The 16,848-nt window shown below is 31.7% G+C and overlaps 1 long non-coding RNA gene across 3 annotated transcripts; it reads left to right on the forward strand.

Annotated features, from left to right (window-relative positions):
• The first annotated feature begins 11,777 nt into the window (after nucleotides 1–11,777).
• Nucleotides 11,778–16,383, forward strand: LOC128042336 (uncharacterized). 3 transcript variants are annotated; one of them, XR_008197568.1, is made up of 8 exons: nucleotides 11,778–12,116; nucleotides 12,578–12,689; nucleotides 14,429–14,569; nucleotides 14,662–14,899; nucleotides 14,981–15,181; nucleotides 15,262–15,355; nucleotides 15,430–15,531; nucleotides 15,689–16,383. It is a non-coding gene; the product is annotated as an uncharacterized LOC128042336 (long non-coding RNA). The 3 variants fall into 3 exon arrangements; XR_008197570.1 differs by having other exon boundaries at nucleotides 14,677–14,899; XR_008197569.1 differs by having other exon boundaries at nucleotides 12,578–12,665.
• The last annotated feature ends 465 nt before the right edge of the window (nucleotides 16,384–16,848 follow it).

The following is a 16,848-nucleotide window of genomic DNA, read 5'->3' on the forward strand; positions in this document are numbered from 1 at the left end:
TATTAGCCCTAGACATAATTATTGGCTTGAGTTTGAGCTCGAGCTTGAGTACAAAATTTGGTAAACATTAAGCTTAATCGAGCTTGAGCTCGAGTAGCTCGATTATATCTCGAGTAAATCTCTAGCTTATAATAGATGTTTGATTAAGCTCGAGCCGAGTATCTAGTTGAGCTCGAGTTTGTTAGTATTCGAGCTCGACTCGATTACACCCCTAGTTTGGCTTGATCCATTTTCAAGTTTATGATAATTTATTTTATATATTATGAAATTTATATTATATGAAAATTAAATATATTAAATTATAATGTAAATTAAAAAAAATTAACTTGTGTATACTAAGATTTAAAAAAGAAAAAAATATATCGATAGTGAAAGAGATAAATAATTACTAAATATTAAATAAAATAAATAACTTTTAAAATAAACAACAATATGAAAGGATCTAAACAAGTTTGAGTTAATTATTTACAAATAGAGATGGATTTAGACAAAATTTGAATATCATATTTCAAGCTAGACTAGACTTTGTAACTATATTTGTTTTCTTTTTAATACAATATAATTTCAAACTTGTACACTCACACACTAAACTACTACACAGGTGAACCTAAGAATTGAACCTTGATCTTTAAGTATGGATGAACTCGATTCAACCAATGAACGTATTGCTCAAGTTTAACTATTCTTATTATTAGTATCATAAATAAGATTAACCTAAACAAAATTTAATCTGACCCATATGTAACTCTAAAAATAATGTTTTGAATAAAATGAATCAAACATAAAATAAAATAAATAACAACAAACCAATTGGCCTCTCGGTACTTCAATTGATACATATCATTTTAGCCAACAAAAGCAGAACTGTTATTTGAGGAAAGGGTTAATTTGTAGATTTATTTACATACTTCAGTATATATTTTTAGAATAATGCAAAATTTAGTTCTTATTTTGTTAATTTAGTTATTATTATTTTTAGTTTAGTTTAATATTAACTTTTCTAAAAAAAGTTAAATTGTTTTTAATAGAAATATTGAATAAAAATTAATTTTATAACAATGTTGGCCGTGATAACTTGTATAACAATTTGTGTACTTTATTCGAAATGACACTAATTTTTCATGTGTTAACAAATAATTTAAAATTTATAAAAAATTTAAAATTCAGAACAACTATAAAAGAGTTCATAAAATTTTAAAATTTAGTATGAAGTACAAAAGGATTGTCACCGGACTGTCATGTTTAAATTTTAATGTTTTTGTTAATATTTTTAAAAGAAAATTACAATTTAACTCTTTTAAAAGACCAATTCAATTTATTTTAAAAGATTAAGAGTTAAATTTAACTAAAATAGTAATAATTAAATTCACAAAATATAAATGTAACATTTATTATTCTGACTATTAATGTAGTAAGTTAATAGAATTACATAGAACTTAGTTTCAACACTAATTTAGCATTCATTTTCAAAACTTTTGAAAAGTAGGATAAAAATGCATTTAAAATGTATTATGAAAAGTAAACCAAGTTATTGGTTTCAACCTCCATATACCAAAACTCCAATAACTGAAAGTTAATTCATTAAACTATTCTATCCACTGCCAATGCACTAACTGCCACACAAATAACGTGGGATTATTTCATCATTTTTTTCATATATAAGCAGCACATATTTTGCATTTTTACTACCATCAACCCATCTTAGTATTAATATTCAACCTCTTAACTTTTACCGATCATTTTTAGTAATCAATATTTTTCTAATTATATAAAAACCAAATGGAAAAAGTTCACCATGTGTATTACGTACCTCTTAGCTCTAATATGGGCATGATTAAACCTATTCAAGTTCAAGATATTGGTTAAGATTTTACTTGAAATTTTAGAGGATTTAAATTAAAAATATTAGGCCTCAAAAAATGGAATTAAACAAAAAGGTTAGATTCATTTAAAATATGAGTTGAGCTTGAATTTTAATATTCAAAGCTCGAGCTCTGTTTGACTTAGGGATGTAAATGAGACATTGGTACTTGCACGCTACTTGAGTTCAACTAAAAAATTCGAACTTGTAACACCCCAAACCCGCCCCAAACGTTATGGCCGGATCTAGCGATGTCACATGATAGGGTGTTTGAAAACCGTGCCGTCGCGTTAAAACCATTTCCATTGAATTCCTTATCTTAATATCTTATTAGTTCCAAATTTGTGCTACTCATTGAATCGATAGTTTCAAAATGTTATTCGTTTGCGGAAGCTTTTAAAACAGATTAAACAATCGTGCGTTTAGGAAAAACATTTGTTTCTTTTGAAAACCGAGGTTTCCTACTACTAGCAATTGTAATCCAGAAGGTAAAGATACTTAAAACCCAAAACCAAAGTTCGAAAGTCCAATTACAACCCAAAAACTTAGCCAGTAAAAATAGAATAGAAATAAAACCAATTATTGTAAATATGGGTTAAAAACCATGAAAGTCCAAAACTGTGGTCACTGCCGAGTCCTCCACCGGACCGATCCGTCTAGATCTGGGGATTACCTGTGCACATTTAAACAAAATGGGTGAGTTTACGAAAACTCAGTGTGTAATCCCACAGAAAACAAACAATAGCAAATAAAAGTGCATAGTTAAAGCAGCGCTAGTCCTAAGCCCTTTTTTAGTATCAATAACAGTTTGGGCCTTAGCCCATCTCAGTAAAGTATCAAATATGCAATAGTGCCTTAGCCCATCACAGTATCAATAGCAGTCATGCAGTGTTCAGTAACAAAGTCCTACCCAACCAGCCTCTACACACCATCTCTGTCCAACCCAACACTCCATGTGGGGATCAAATCAACCCACCCATCCCTACACTCCAGGTAGTACCGAATGCGACACAAAACAATAATTTACAGCTTAGCTACCAGTATGTTAGGCTTAAGAGCCTTTCAGTACACTTCCTCCAAATATAATCAACCCTACCCCATGCAATGCAACATACAAGTCATGACATGCTATCTCAGGACATCAGTACATATAACCAGTTCAGTATACAAGCATACTATCATCATGCTCAACACATATATAAATCAAACAATCAGTTTGTACAATTAGGGGTCTAAGAGATGCTTACCGACCCTACAGTAGGTTCACAGTCGACTTGGGTCACCCGTGCAACCTTAGGAATCAATTTAGTGAAAATAGGCTCACACGCCCATGTGGTCTGCCCGTGTGGGCCCATACGCCCGCGTGGTCCATTTTTAACGTAACCCATGCTAGCTAAATATTCATATTTTGTTCATCCTCTAATTTGATCTCCACAATTTATGGTGATTTTTCAAAGTTAGCATACTGTTGCTGTCCAAACAACAAGCAATTTCGACTTTTCGCCGAATCCTATTTTTTGCATTTCGGGTACACACTTGGTTTTGTTTGATGCTAAAATAGTCACCGAGCACTCCAAAGCCTATAATTGAACAAATAACACTAATTTAATCTCACATAACGTGATCCCAAATTGAACTCGTTTCGAGGTTTTAACCCATAAGCGACTAAACTTTACCTTTAACCGATGAATAGTAATTCCCACACAAACTAAGACTCTGATTGGTGATTACGAGCCCTTGAATCCTCCCTTAATTGGCAAAAATAAATCACTTCAGAAGAAAGTTAACAAACGGAGACAAATCACTTATCTAAAACTTACCGAACGATCGCAGACAAATGTGGAACGACATGAGACAGAGTAGGAAAAGAAAAATCAAGAAGATGAAGGGTGAAAGAGAGCAGAAATTCAACAGCAATGAAGAGAAAAATGACAAAAGGGTGGAGGAATTTTGGGGAAAGTAAAAAAAAGGAAAAAAAATGAACAGAATATTTGATAACCACCCCAATGCCTTATTTCTCTCCATCAAACTCCCCACTAAATCCACTACTCAGATTTTTAGCCCATCTTAAACTCTCCTAGATGCACGAGCAAAAATAATGCCCACGCCAAGATTTGAACACAAGACCTCCTTCACACTAACACTCCACTTATCCACCAGACCAGCATGTCCATTCTATTAATTATTTGCCAACTTTTACTTAAAACCTTATTGACCAAAGATAGGGCTTATTCATAAAAATACCAAAATTTGCCCAAGTCTTGGCTTGAACTTGGAACCTCCCACACCTAAAACACATAACCACTAAAGTAGACAAATATTTTGTGTCACACATTCACAATACCCAAAATTAAAATTTTGGGGTGTTACAGAACTCGATTCTGTAGTTATCGAGCCGAGATTGAGATTGAGCTTGAGCAACTCAAGCTATCGACCGAACTAAATTTGAGCTTAGTAGTACTTGACTTGAACGACTAGTGAGCCTTATCGAGCTTCTCATATTATTATATTATTAAATTATGTTTTTTTTCCCTTAATATGTATTATTAGCCCTAAGCATAATTATTGACTCGAGCTTGAGTTCAAGGCTCAACTATAAATAAAGGTCTCTCCCCCTACTTGTAAACCATTCATTGAGTAATAGGGTTCTTGAGAGCATTCACTAAAAACTTTCTCTCGTGTTCTAGTTTTTCTGTGGCTTTATTCTTCATTGGTGCCTTAGAGGAATTCTGTTAAATCCTCAATTGTTGGGAGTTAAGCTGACTTAGGCATTTTTGGGAGCGAAGAAACTGCCTAAGGCCACACGAATTGTGTGAGAAAAATCTAAGCCCGTGACATAAGTTCAAGCATGCTTATATATGTATTTTTCCTTTCATTTAATTATTTGGGGAATTTATGAGTAGAAGTAGGAACTGTATAAAAAATTTATCTAATTTTAAAATAAGATAAATATAATTTTTGATATCTGAGCTTGATTTCAATATTCAAATTTGTACCTATATTTTTTTCTGATTGGTACCTGAATTTTACTTTCGTTAGTAATCTTGAATTTGGCTTCCATTGTACATTATAGTCTAATTCTGTAACTCCATTGAAACTGGATGATATGGACAAATCAAGTTTAGACACATGGCACGCATACCACATTATTAGTTGATGTACCTCCCATATGTAGTAATCAGAGACATTACCCAATTTTAATGAAGTTACAAAAATGGACTAAAATATGTGACAAAAGTCAAATTCGAGTATCAAACTGAAAAAAAAACATATATTCCAATTTAAACATTGAAGCCAAACTCAGTCTTGAAAAATATTTTATCTTCTTAAAATGAATAAAGTTGGTTAAATAAATTAAATTATAGCATACCTTCGATGTGATTTAAAAAGAAATGACATAAAAGATATATTTGTTAAAAAAAATTATGCAAGAAAAAATGAGGCTTTAATTAAAATGGTAAAGTTGGATCTTTGAAGGTCATGGTATCTTAGGTTCAAGTCCAATCTTTGTGGTATTTTTCTAGATTTATTTCTATTTAAATTGATTTTATATATTTTATATATATATAAGAAAAATACACTCGTAGTGATATCTATTACTTTGTAAAATAACGAGTTTTTAGTCATTTATTAATTAAGTTGATGTTTGGTTAACTCATGATACCTCCTCCGACTCCTTTTGGGTGGACAATGAGATTGACTTTAATGAGCTTAGAAACAACGGTGATAGTGACATAGCAGTGAAATTGAATAATCTAGTATTAATATTAAATCACTTGTTAGATATGTGGCAAATTCAAACGCAATTATAACAATAATATGAAGATAGAAAATAATTGTTAAAAATATTACACTAAAGATGAATATAATATAAGTTTGAAATTATTTTATTTTTACCAACATATTATAAATATGCTATTATAATTTCATTAAAAATTAATATATATTATAATATTTGCCTTTATTATAATAGATCTATTGTTTATTTTAGTAATTATTTATATTAATATAAGTGTATTAATAATTACTTTGAGTTTTTTTCAAAGTAACAAATAAAATTTAACAATTTCATTTTATGTATATATATAAATATTTTAATTAATTATTTTATAAAGTTGTGCTAGAAAATACTCTAACATTATAACAAGACACAATGGTAATATATCTTTGAATAATTTATGTGTGATTGGATTTTCTTAATTGGAGAGATCTAATTGTCTTCTTAGAAGATATTTTACTATTTTGTTCCTTTATTGATGACCTACTTGAAATAAAATTCAAGGTGATATATTGTTACACTAAATTAGGGGTGAGTATTCGATCGAATCAAATCGAAAATTTTAGACTTAATCGAGTTTTCGAATCTCATTTTATTATCCTAACTTTATTTGAAGTTTTCTCGAATCGAGTCGAGTGAGATGAAATTTGAATCGAATCGAATCGAATATATTTGTTCGAGTTAAATTTTAAAAAATAATTTTGGGTCCTTGTAACCATTGTCACCCATCATAATAAAATTTGTCCACCTTAATCAAATTTTTTATTAACTTTCATCTCCTCGTAATTTATTTATTAATTTTTATATCTTGGTTAGCTTCTTTGCTTGCTTAGTTGTTTCAATTATCTTGATTCTTGTCACTATGTATTTTGGAATTAAAAATATATTAAATGTAAAAATATGATTTTTAATAAAAGTTATTTTAAAATAAAATGTGAAGTTGATACCAATATAAAATTTTAACACGAATATTTTATGGCATAATTAATAATTCAATTTTAATATAAATATTCAATATGACTAAACAATTCAATAATATAAATAATATAAAATGTGAAATTTAATTTAATAATATAAATAGTAGATATAAATAAAATTATTACTATTTATGTTTAGTGATTTTTTTTGGATAATTTTGATATTTTATTTGAGAGTAAAGGGTGAGAAGTAAAAGTTTAGAGGAAAATTAAAAAGTTTTGGGGAATAAAAGTTTGAGGGAAAGTAAATAGGGGGAAGTAAAATTTTGGAGGGAAAATATTAAAAAAAATTTGGAGGGGGGAGGGTTTGGGATATATGAGAGGTGGGATGGGAGGGGAATAAAAGTTTTAGGGGAAAAGTGAGAGGGAGTAGAAATTTTGGGGGAAAATAAAAGGTTTTGAGGAGGGTTTTTGGGAGTAAAATTTTGAGAGAAAGTAAATGGGAGAGTAAAATTTTGGTGGGAAATGGATTTTGGGTAGATTGGGGGGTTGGGAGGGGAGGGGAGTAAAAGTTTTGGGGGGAAAGTGGGAAGGAGTAAAAGTTTTGAAGGAAAAGTAAAAAGGTTTGGGAGTTTGGAGTAAAAATGTAAAATATTATAGTTTGATATTCGAATTATTCTAATTATTCGAATTATTCGAATTTGAAAACTCAACTCGATTCAAACTCGAAATTCGAAAAAAAAAATCGAGTTGATTCGAATAACTCGATTCGTTTAACTCGAAATTCAAATTTTTTTCGAGTCGAATCGAGTTTTGTTCACCCCTACACTAAATGGAGTTTTACAAGCTTTTAACTTCTATTCAAAAAAGGCTTGTTTATTTTAATCTGTTAGAGAGAGAAAGCACTATTTTTGTTAATTGTGAGTAACTTGTGCTAGTCCAAATTTATTGTAGACAACTTATTATTCAGGTTTAGTTTATGATTAAGTTTTTATAAAGAAAATCTTAGGGGAAAGAGTAATCTAATCAAATATGGAATTGAGATAACAACTCGATTAGTAAGTTGAACTTAAATAGTTGTTTATATTGTAAATCAATAGTGGATTACTCTATGGGCTAAGTAAGAGCCCCAACCCCTAAAATGAAAAATATCGCTCTTGGCCCTTTAAAATTTAACAAAATTTAAATTAACACATGGTAAAATAATACTTAAACTCTTAAAATGATAATTTTTTAAAAAATTATAAAATATAAACTATTAAACTGATAATATTACATTTTAATCATTATAAAATATATAAATTAATTCCAATATGTAACCTCAAGCACTACATCGTGATTTACTTTTCTAATTGTTACGGACAATTACAATTGTCATTTATCTCTTTAAAAATAATGAATTTTAAAAAGAAGAGTGGGGCATTGAGAATAAGTCATGTGATAATGTATAAATTTAAAGTAGTGGGCTAGTTTTAGTTACGCTTTTATTGTTTTAAATTATTTAAAATATTTTAAGTAGGTTATTTACTTTTCATTTTCATTTTTAATGTGTTATCAAACTTTAATAATTTGATTTTATTTTGAATTATTAAAGTGTTAATAAAATTAAATTTATTATAAATTGATTTAATCAAAGATGTGTATTCGGCCACAAGAATCAGCATATACCAAGAAGAAATTCCAATAGAAAGCGATAATAATTTAAGAAATTCCAAGAATGAAACTTGAAACGAGCATCAAACATCTAAGATATACCTTGAACTAGCATAGGATAAAATGAAGAATAAAAGGAAGGAGTGGATGAAAAGGACCCCGGGGGGGGGGGGTTGTTCGGGTGAATATGGCAACCTAACTGCTCATTTGGATAATTGGTGGCAGGCACGATTGAAGGTATCCCCTCCACAGTTTTCAGATCTTTTAACATCTGTGTTGCTCGGCGGAGTGCATAAGTAGCCGTACTTGTCACGACCACAAGCTGCAATATTAAACTCAAGGGTGTTAGTCGAAGGCCGATTGCCTCCTTGCTGCAGCATTCTTCTTGTTTCCGACTCCACCAAGAACTCCAATACCGGAGCATTCAGCGGACGAGCCGTTGCAGTGGAAGAAGCCGAGGCTGTTTCTCTTCTCCGGTGGGTCTAAAGCAAAATGGCTTGTGCTCCATGGGATCATCACCATCAACATCAGAAGAAGAATTGGAAGATGTAAACTTGGCCTTTTAAGATAGTGGTGTTGATCTCTCATCATCTTCTTTGTTTTTGCAAAATTTCTCTTATCTTAGAATTTGCATTAGGACTAGTTTAGAAGTTAGGTGTTTATCAATGATAAAATAAGTACAAATACAGTGAACTGAATAATTGATGGTTTTTTGGCATAGGGTGAGAAATGTTGTAATACTACTAGAGCGCATGTGATTGATTTAATCTGTTGACTGTCCGCATTTTCTTTTCTTTTTTCTTTCTAAAAACATTTGATGAAGAAATTGTTTAGTCGAGATTTGTTTCAAGCGATATCGAAAGCTTTGTCCTATAAATTCAAATCTTATCATTTCTTTTGTCCTCTTCCAATAATGTAATTGTTATACACAATTAATAACCTTTTATAAAATAGTAATTTTGCTAATTAAGTCACAAATTCAATTAACTGTCTTGTATGGAGCTATTGACTAATATAAACATAATTGTTAATATTGAAGGATATGAGTTTGAGTGAGTTGAAGTGCATTACTTTCTTATTTATGGATTTAGAATGAGTTATGGATAGTTTTAGAGGTTGTGTAAAATATCTATATATGATCCGAACTTATAATAAAATTGCAAAAAAAAAAAACTTTACCAAAACTTCATATTATGTAAATTTTAAGAGCTTGAAGTCGAAATACTAATTGAAACCTGATATATGTATAAAGAGACTTGAATAAAAGTTGGGATATTCAATATCATCCAAAACCAAAATTCAAACTAATTCATATGACGAATATAGGAGAATTTATGTCCCTAATTTTATTGTGAACGGTAAATCTAATATTTAAAATTTACAGATTATTTAAATCCACAATTTCTAAAGAAATTCAATATTCAATTCTTTTACCTTTTATCCCTAGGCATTTCTTCCCTCCCACACTACACCAAAATTGACTTTTAGCGGCGTTTTTAGCGGTGTTTAAATAAGAGGCGCCGCTAAAGATGGAGCATTAGCGGCGCTACACGAAAAATACCGCTAAAGATCGAGCATTCACGACGCATTTAGAAAAACGCTACTATAAACCAATCATTAGCGGTGCTTTTCAAAAAGCGCCACAAATAATTAAGTAGAACGTCGTCGTTTAACTTTGACCTGTAGTGGCACTAGCGGCGTTTATCTAGAAACGCCGGTAAAGATCCAGCATTTGCGGCGCTTATAAGAAAACGCCGTTAAAGATCGGTACTTTAGCGGCGCCACCATAAAAATGCCATTAATGCTCCGCAAATAATTAAATAGAACACCGTCGTTCAACTTTGACCTGTAGTGGCACTAGCGGCGTTTATCTGGAAACGCCGATAAAGATCTAGCATTTGTGGCGCTTATAAAAAATGCCGTTAAAGATCGGTACATTAGCGGCGTTACCATAAAAATGCCACTAATGCTCCGCAAAGAACACCGTCGTTTAACTGTAACCTGTAGTGGCACTAGCGGCGTTTATCCGAAAACGCCGGTAAATATCTAGCATTTGTGGCGCCTATAAAAAAACGCCGCTAAAGATCGATGCATTAGCGGCGCTACCATAAAAAAGCCACTAATGCTCCGCAAAGAATGTCGTCGTTTAACTTTGACCTGTAGTGGCACTAGCGGAGTTTATTTGGAAACACCAGTAAAGATCTAGCATTTGTGGAGCTTATAAGAAAACGCCGCTAAATATCGGTGCATTAGTGGCACTACCATAAAAACACCACTAATGCTCCGCAAATAATTAAGCAGAACGCAGTCGTTTAACTTTGACCTGTAGTGGCACTAGCGGCGTTTTTGTACAAACGCCGCTAATTCCCCATATATAGCGGCGTTTTTTGCCAAACGCCGCAAATAAGCATGGCTAAATGGCATCGTTTGGAGTTGAACTTCAGTGGCATTAGCGGCGCTTTATAATAAACGCCGCTGTAGGTCGAGAATTAGTGGCGCTTTTTGGAAAAACGCCATAAATAAAAACATTTTATTTTAGGGTTTAGTGTTTAGTATGTAAGGTTTAATGTCTATAGTTTAGGGTTTTAGGGTTTACGATATACTGTTTATTATATTTTGATTAGTGTTTTGAATTTAGGGTTTATGGTTTAATTTACAACTTGTGGTTTGGAGTTAATTATTTTATAGTTAAGGTCTTAGTTACTATTCATGGTTTAACAAGTTAGGCTATTATGGTTTAAGGGTTAGGGTTATTGATAAAATAATAAAAAAATTAATTTATTTTAGTTTTTAGGTAAGCAATAAGATTCATTTTCAATTTACTTTAGTGTTTACGGTTTATGGTGTAGGTTTATGGTTTAGTGTTTATGGTGTACGTTTTCAATTTACATGTTGAGTGTTTAAGGGTGATGGAGGGTTTAGGGGTTATAGGCTTAGGGTCTAGGGGTTAGTGGCTTAAGATTACGGGTTTAAGGGTTTAGGGTCTAGGTCGGTATAGAAGTTTAAGGTTATGGGCTTAGGGTTTAGGGGTTATTGGATCTTTTTATATAATGTTTACGATTTAGGGTGTACGTTTACGGTTTAAAGGTTAAGGTTGAGGATTTAGTTTTAAGAGTTTAGGGTTTACGGTTTAGGGCGTATGCTTATGGTTAAGTGTTTAGGGTTTAGGGGATTAGGGTGTAAGGGCTAGGGGCTTATGGTTTAGGGTTTAAATTTTATATTTTAGGGTTTAATGTTTAGGGTTTAGCTAAAAACATAGGAAAATATATTTTAAAGATGAAAAAATTTAAAATACAATTATTTTAAATAATTTTAAAATAATTTTAAGGTTGAGCAATAGTGGCGTTTTGGCCCAAAACGCCGCAGAAAGTTAAACAATAGTGGCGTTTTTTTGTGTAAACGCCGCAAAAGTAAATTAAAATAGTGTTTAATGGTGCTGTTTTATCTGAGTTTCTTAGTGGCGTTTTTACTTAAACGCCGCAAAAGGACATGTTTTAGTGGCGTTTTCTCTATAAACGCCGCAATTATGTTTTAATTGTTTTCTAAACACTGTCGTTTATATCTACGAATTTAGCTGCGTTAGTGGCGCTTTTTATAAAGGCCGCAAATTTTAAGTAAAATCACTCTAAATGATGTAGTTTACTTAGCCCCGATCTTCCTTAGTTCCCCCAACTCAGATTTCCCCAAATTGATTTCCCTAATTTCCCATTTCATATTCTCCCAATTACCCCGATTTCAAATCCCCAATTTCACAATTCCTTTTCCCCCAATTTCCCCGATATCATTTCCCCAAATTCTGAACTGAGGTGTCCAACGCCGGTGCCGTCGCAGTCGTCTCCACTTCGGCTTCCTCTGTCAGACGCTTCCTCTGTCGCCCGCGTCCTCCCTTTGTAAAAATCATTTGACGGTCAGTTTCGCCCTTTGCAAAATTGAATTTTTTGTTAGATTTAGGTTTTGGCATTTTCTCTATCCTATTCTGCTTGTTAAAATTTGTTTGCAAATTGGTTGGCATTTTTGTTAAAATTTGTTCCGACATTGCACTATTTTCCGTTCTCCTATTCTGTTGTTTTCTTCTTTCTTGTTCGTGTGGAGTATGCGGAAATTGGGTTTCCATTATTTTGTTCTTTTCTTGATTTTGTTCCCAATCTGTTGCTGTTGGGGTAATTTAATTTTGGTGGTGTTCATGGGTTTTGTTTGGGTGATAACTTTGGTGGTGTTCGTGGGTGATAATTCGGTTCTTATGTCGTCGAGGTTAAGGTTATTTAATTTTGTTTTCTATTTGCAAGCTGGTTTAGGTAAATATTTGCTATCAACCTATGTGTGTATCTACTGTACTGGGTTTATGAATGTTACTTTGTTTTCTTGCAGGGTCTTGGTTTGTGGAAACATTTAAGTTATCAGCATTAGTTGGCAGATAACAATTTGGTTCCAGTGCAGGTTGCAGTTCTTTGCCAAGGTGCCTTATCCTTTTTAATACCTGGTACAGACTAGAGATAATGGTTGTTTTTCATTCCTATTTTCCAGATATTGTAGAATTACAGAAATCGAATATTTTTATAAAGACAATCTTCAAAGGGTTTTGCTTATAATGGTTGCATTAATATTCATTTAACATGTTTGTTTTTCCCCCTTCGTAAAGGTATTTGCTTTTGTTTCTTTTTCCCATCACATTCAAAAATTTAAACGAAATCTTTTCCCTGTAATTTCATTTTTAGTTTCAAAGTTTAAATTTTTTTATTTTTATTTTATTAACAGCATTGAAATATTCATTTTGATAGTTTTTTTTAATAATGCTGTATGATTTAAAATTTGCCATCTACTAATCTGCTGCCTTGTGTTTTCTGCTGTAACTGGCATCCAGTTTGCTATGTATTTTTGTTTATATTGAGATTTGACGTCCTTCATAAATCAAAGACAATATAGCAGCCATACACTAAGTAAATATAATGTTGAGTAAAATAGAACCAAATTCGTAAATTGTAGTGGGATTTCGATTATAATTTGTTTTTATTTAACAAATTGAGAGTTAATGATTATCGTTAGTTAAAAATTACGAAACCAATTTAAAATATAACGTTATCACGTGTCCGACCATCACCATTGCCGTTAATTACAAAATCAAATAAGATTCTAAGGACCCAAATATAATAAATAATTAAATTACATAATCTTGTAAATGTGTAAATAATATTAACATTTCTCAAGTAAAAATTTGTCAAGTAATTCATTTCCAAAATCTCGATTTTAAATGTGTAAATAATATTAACATTTGGTTAAATGGGACCAAACTTTACATAACAATTTGTAGGTTTTCCTTCTTAATTATTTACCTTTTTCTTTATTTTATGCTATTTTAATCACAAAAATATATTGTTTACTTCTCTTTTATTTTTAATTACAGCACCTAATTTCATGTATTTAAAGTTATATGTTATATATTTTATTTAATTTTAATCACGGAAAACCTCTTCAATATTTTTATTTATTTTAAAGTTCAAATTTACATAACTTACATAACTTACGATTCAAATTTCATAAATTACATAATTTAAATATAATACATACATATTTATGTTTTCCTTCTTCGTATCTTCTATTTATTTTATGCTATTTTAATAACGAAAAGTATTTACATAACTTCGCTTAATACACAACTTACATAATTTAAAGATCAAATTTCATAACTTATATAATTTACATAACTTACATAATACATTACTTACATAACTTACATAAACTTACATAATACATTACTTACATAACTTCCATAATACACAAATTACATAACTTACATAACTTATATAAACTTACATAATACATTACTTACATAACTTCCATAATACACAAATTACATAATTCACAACTTACATAACTTACATAATACTGAATTTACACAACTTACATAACTTACATAATACACAACTTACATTACTTCCATAATACATAACTTACATACATAAATATATATCATATATATCATAACTTACATAATTTATTTATACCTATAAATATCCCTAGTACTAGTACACAATTTCAATAGGTCTGCCAGGATACGATGAAGATATTTACGAATTATGATGTAGTAAACTTTTACGATTGTTTAATTATATGTAATATCATAATATAAATCTTGGTCTTATTATATATTTCAACTATTTTATATGTGCTATTATTGTTGTAAATGGTTACTAAGTTTCAACTATTTTATGTGTATCGCAGATAAAATGCCTAGAAGAAAAGTGCGAGATCTAAGCATTGTTCAAAATACTCCAAACTCGGCAGAAACAAATAGTGAACAACAGACTGCTATTGGATCTTCGAATGTTCCGATTACACCTGACGAACCTACAGAAATTCAAAGTAATTTAACATTTAATTTACATGCGTGTTGACTTATTGTTTACTTATTTTTAAAATTCTTATATTATAATATAACATTTTTCAACTGAAAGTGGTGGAACGCGCAGAGTTCGAGGACGTACGCTACTTAGGGATTTATACAAGTTAGATTCAGTCGAGTGTGTCAAAGTATGCAGTAACAGTTTTGGTCAGTCTGTTGGATCAGAAGCTCGACTTTTAGCAGGATACTTGGGCATTCTAGCACGAAATGCAAATATGTTTCCTATCAACTACGAGTCATGGCATAAAATGTCCGATAGTAACAAAAACTAAACTCTCGATAATATTAAGGTAACAAAACGTTAATGTCATTTATAATACTTGGGTTTAAGTTTCTTTTATATTTACTTTCTTAACTTGTGTTTTTTGTAGGCGAGGTTTGCTCTAGAGGTCTTAGATACTTATGTAAAGAAGGCATTGGGAAAAAGATAGAGAGACCATAAAAGTACTTTAAAGAAAGATTATTATAAGACAAAAACAACCCTCGACGAGAAATTACAAAATGTCCCACCGTGAATGCTGAGGTACCAATGGGAAGAGGCGGTTAGATTTTGGAATTTGAAGAAAGGAGAGGTATGTGTTACTACAAAAATCTTGTAATTATTTTGGTTTATAGTATTTACTATTTACGTACTAATAATTTCATAATGTAGGACTGTTAAACGAGTGGGAAAAAGCAGCAGGCAGAAACAGAAATTCACTCAGACAGCTGGGTCGAAAAGTTTTGCTTGTGTAGCTGAGGCCGAGGTATTTTGAATTTTTGAATACTGTCAAATATTTATTACTTTCTATTAAATAATATTTTTACTACTATATTGTAGGAGCTGTTGTCCGGTCAAAAAGTTGAACGTCTTCAACTTTTTGACATTACACATAGGAAGAAAGATGGATCTCCTATGACTCCTGAAGCTGCAGAAATTATGGTACGTTTGATTAATACAATTTGACTTGTTTTGATTATTTATAGTGTTTATTTTCTAATGGTTTAATTCATTGCTTGTAATGCAAATATTGTTAAGTTATGTTGCATTTGTTTTTTTAATATATATTGCGTTCCTAACTATGTGATTTATTTATTAGAAAAAAATAAAGGATAAAAATGTGGAGTACAAAGCGATTGCTTCCAGTGATAGTTCTGTTCATATTGACGACATTGATAACCGGATTATTACTGAAGTTTTGGGTCCTAAAATGTATGGTCGAGTTCGATTTCAAGGATCTTTTGCTAACCCAACGCAATATTTGAGATCCAGCTCGCAACAATACATGCCTTCGGGGAGTCAGGCTCAAGCTGAAGTTTAGAGGTTAAGAGATCAGATGGCTCAGATGCAAGCGACCACAGTTGAGCAAATTACACAACTTAAAGCGGAGGCAGCATCGAGAGAAGTTGAGGTTCAAAGAAGATATGAAGAACTCCAGCTACAACTTAAAGCAGATGCAGCAGCGAGAGAAGCTGAGGTTCAAAGGAAGTATGAAGAACTCCAATTGTAGCTTAAAGCAGATGCGGCAGCGAGGGAAGCAGAGGCAGTAGCGAGAGAAGTAAAGGTAGCAGCGAGAGAAGCAGAGGCTGCAGCGAGGGAAGCAGAGCAGAGCAGAAAGTACGATGAACTCCAACAACAACTTCAAAATATGATGAAGATGTTTCAGCGGTCGCAACATCCGCCGTCTTAGACTATCGTGTAAATATGTTTATCATTTTAACTTTTAACATTTTGTAAGAATAATATGAATTATATTTTATTTATTGATTTTTATATTATATATTATTCGTTTAATTTTAAATATTATATAGATTTATTGCTTTCGGTTGGTTTAGATTTGATTTCTTTTGATTTGTTGTTACAGGAGGGTTGAAAATAAGGAAAATTTTCTTTTACAAATCTGCCAAAATTAGTGGCGTTTGTAAAAAAAGCGCCGCTAAAAGTCATGGTCTATAGCGGCATTGGGAGAAGCACCGCTAAAGGTCATGGCCTATAACGGCATTTGTGGGAAAAGGCGCCGCTAAAGGTCATGACCTTTAGCGCATTTGTGGCAAAATCACCGCTAAAGGTCATGGTCTATAGCGGCATTTTTGGTAAAAGCGCCGCTAAAGGTCATGGTCTATAGCGGCGTTTGTGGGAAAATCACCGCTAAAGGTCATGGTCTATAGCGGCGTTTGTGGTAAAAGCGCCGCTAAAGGTTATGGTCTATAGCGACGTTTGTGGGAAAAGCCTCGCTAAAGGTCATAACCTTTAGCGGCA

The sequence above is a fragment of the Gossypium raimondii genome, chromosome 7 (assembly GCF_025698545.1).
Source record: "Gossypium raimondii isolate GPD5lz chromosome 7, ASM2569854v1, whole genome shotgun sequence".
NCBI classification, from domain to species: domain Eukaryota; kingdom Viridiplantae; phylum Streptophyta; class Magnoliopsida; order Malvales; family Malvaceae; genus Gossypium; species Gossypium raimondii.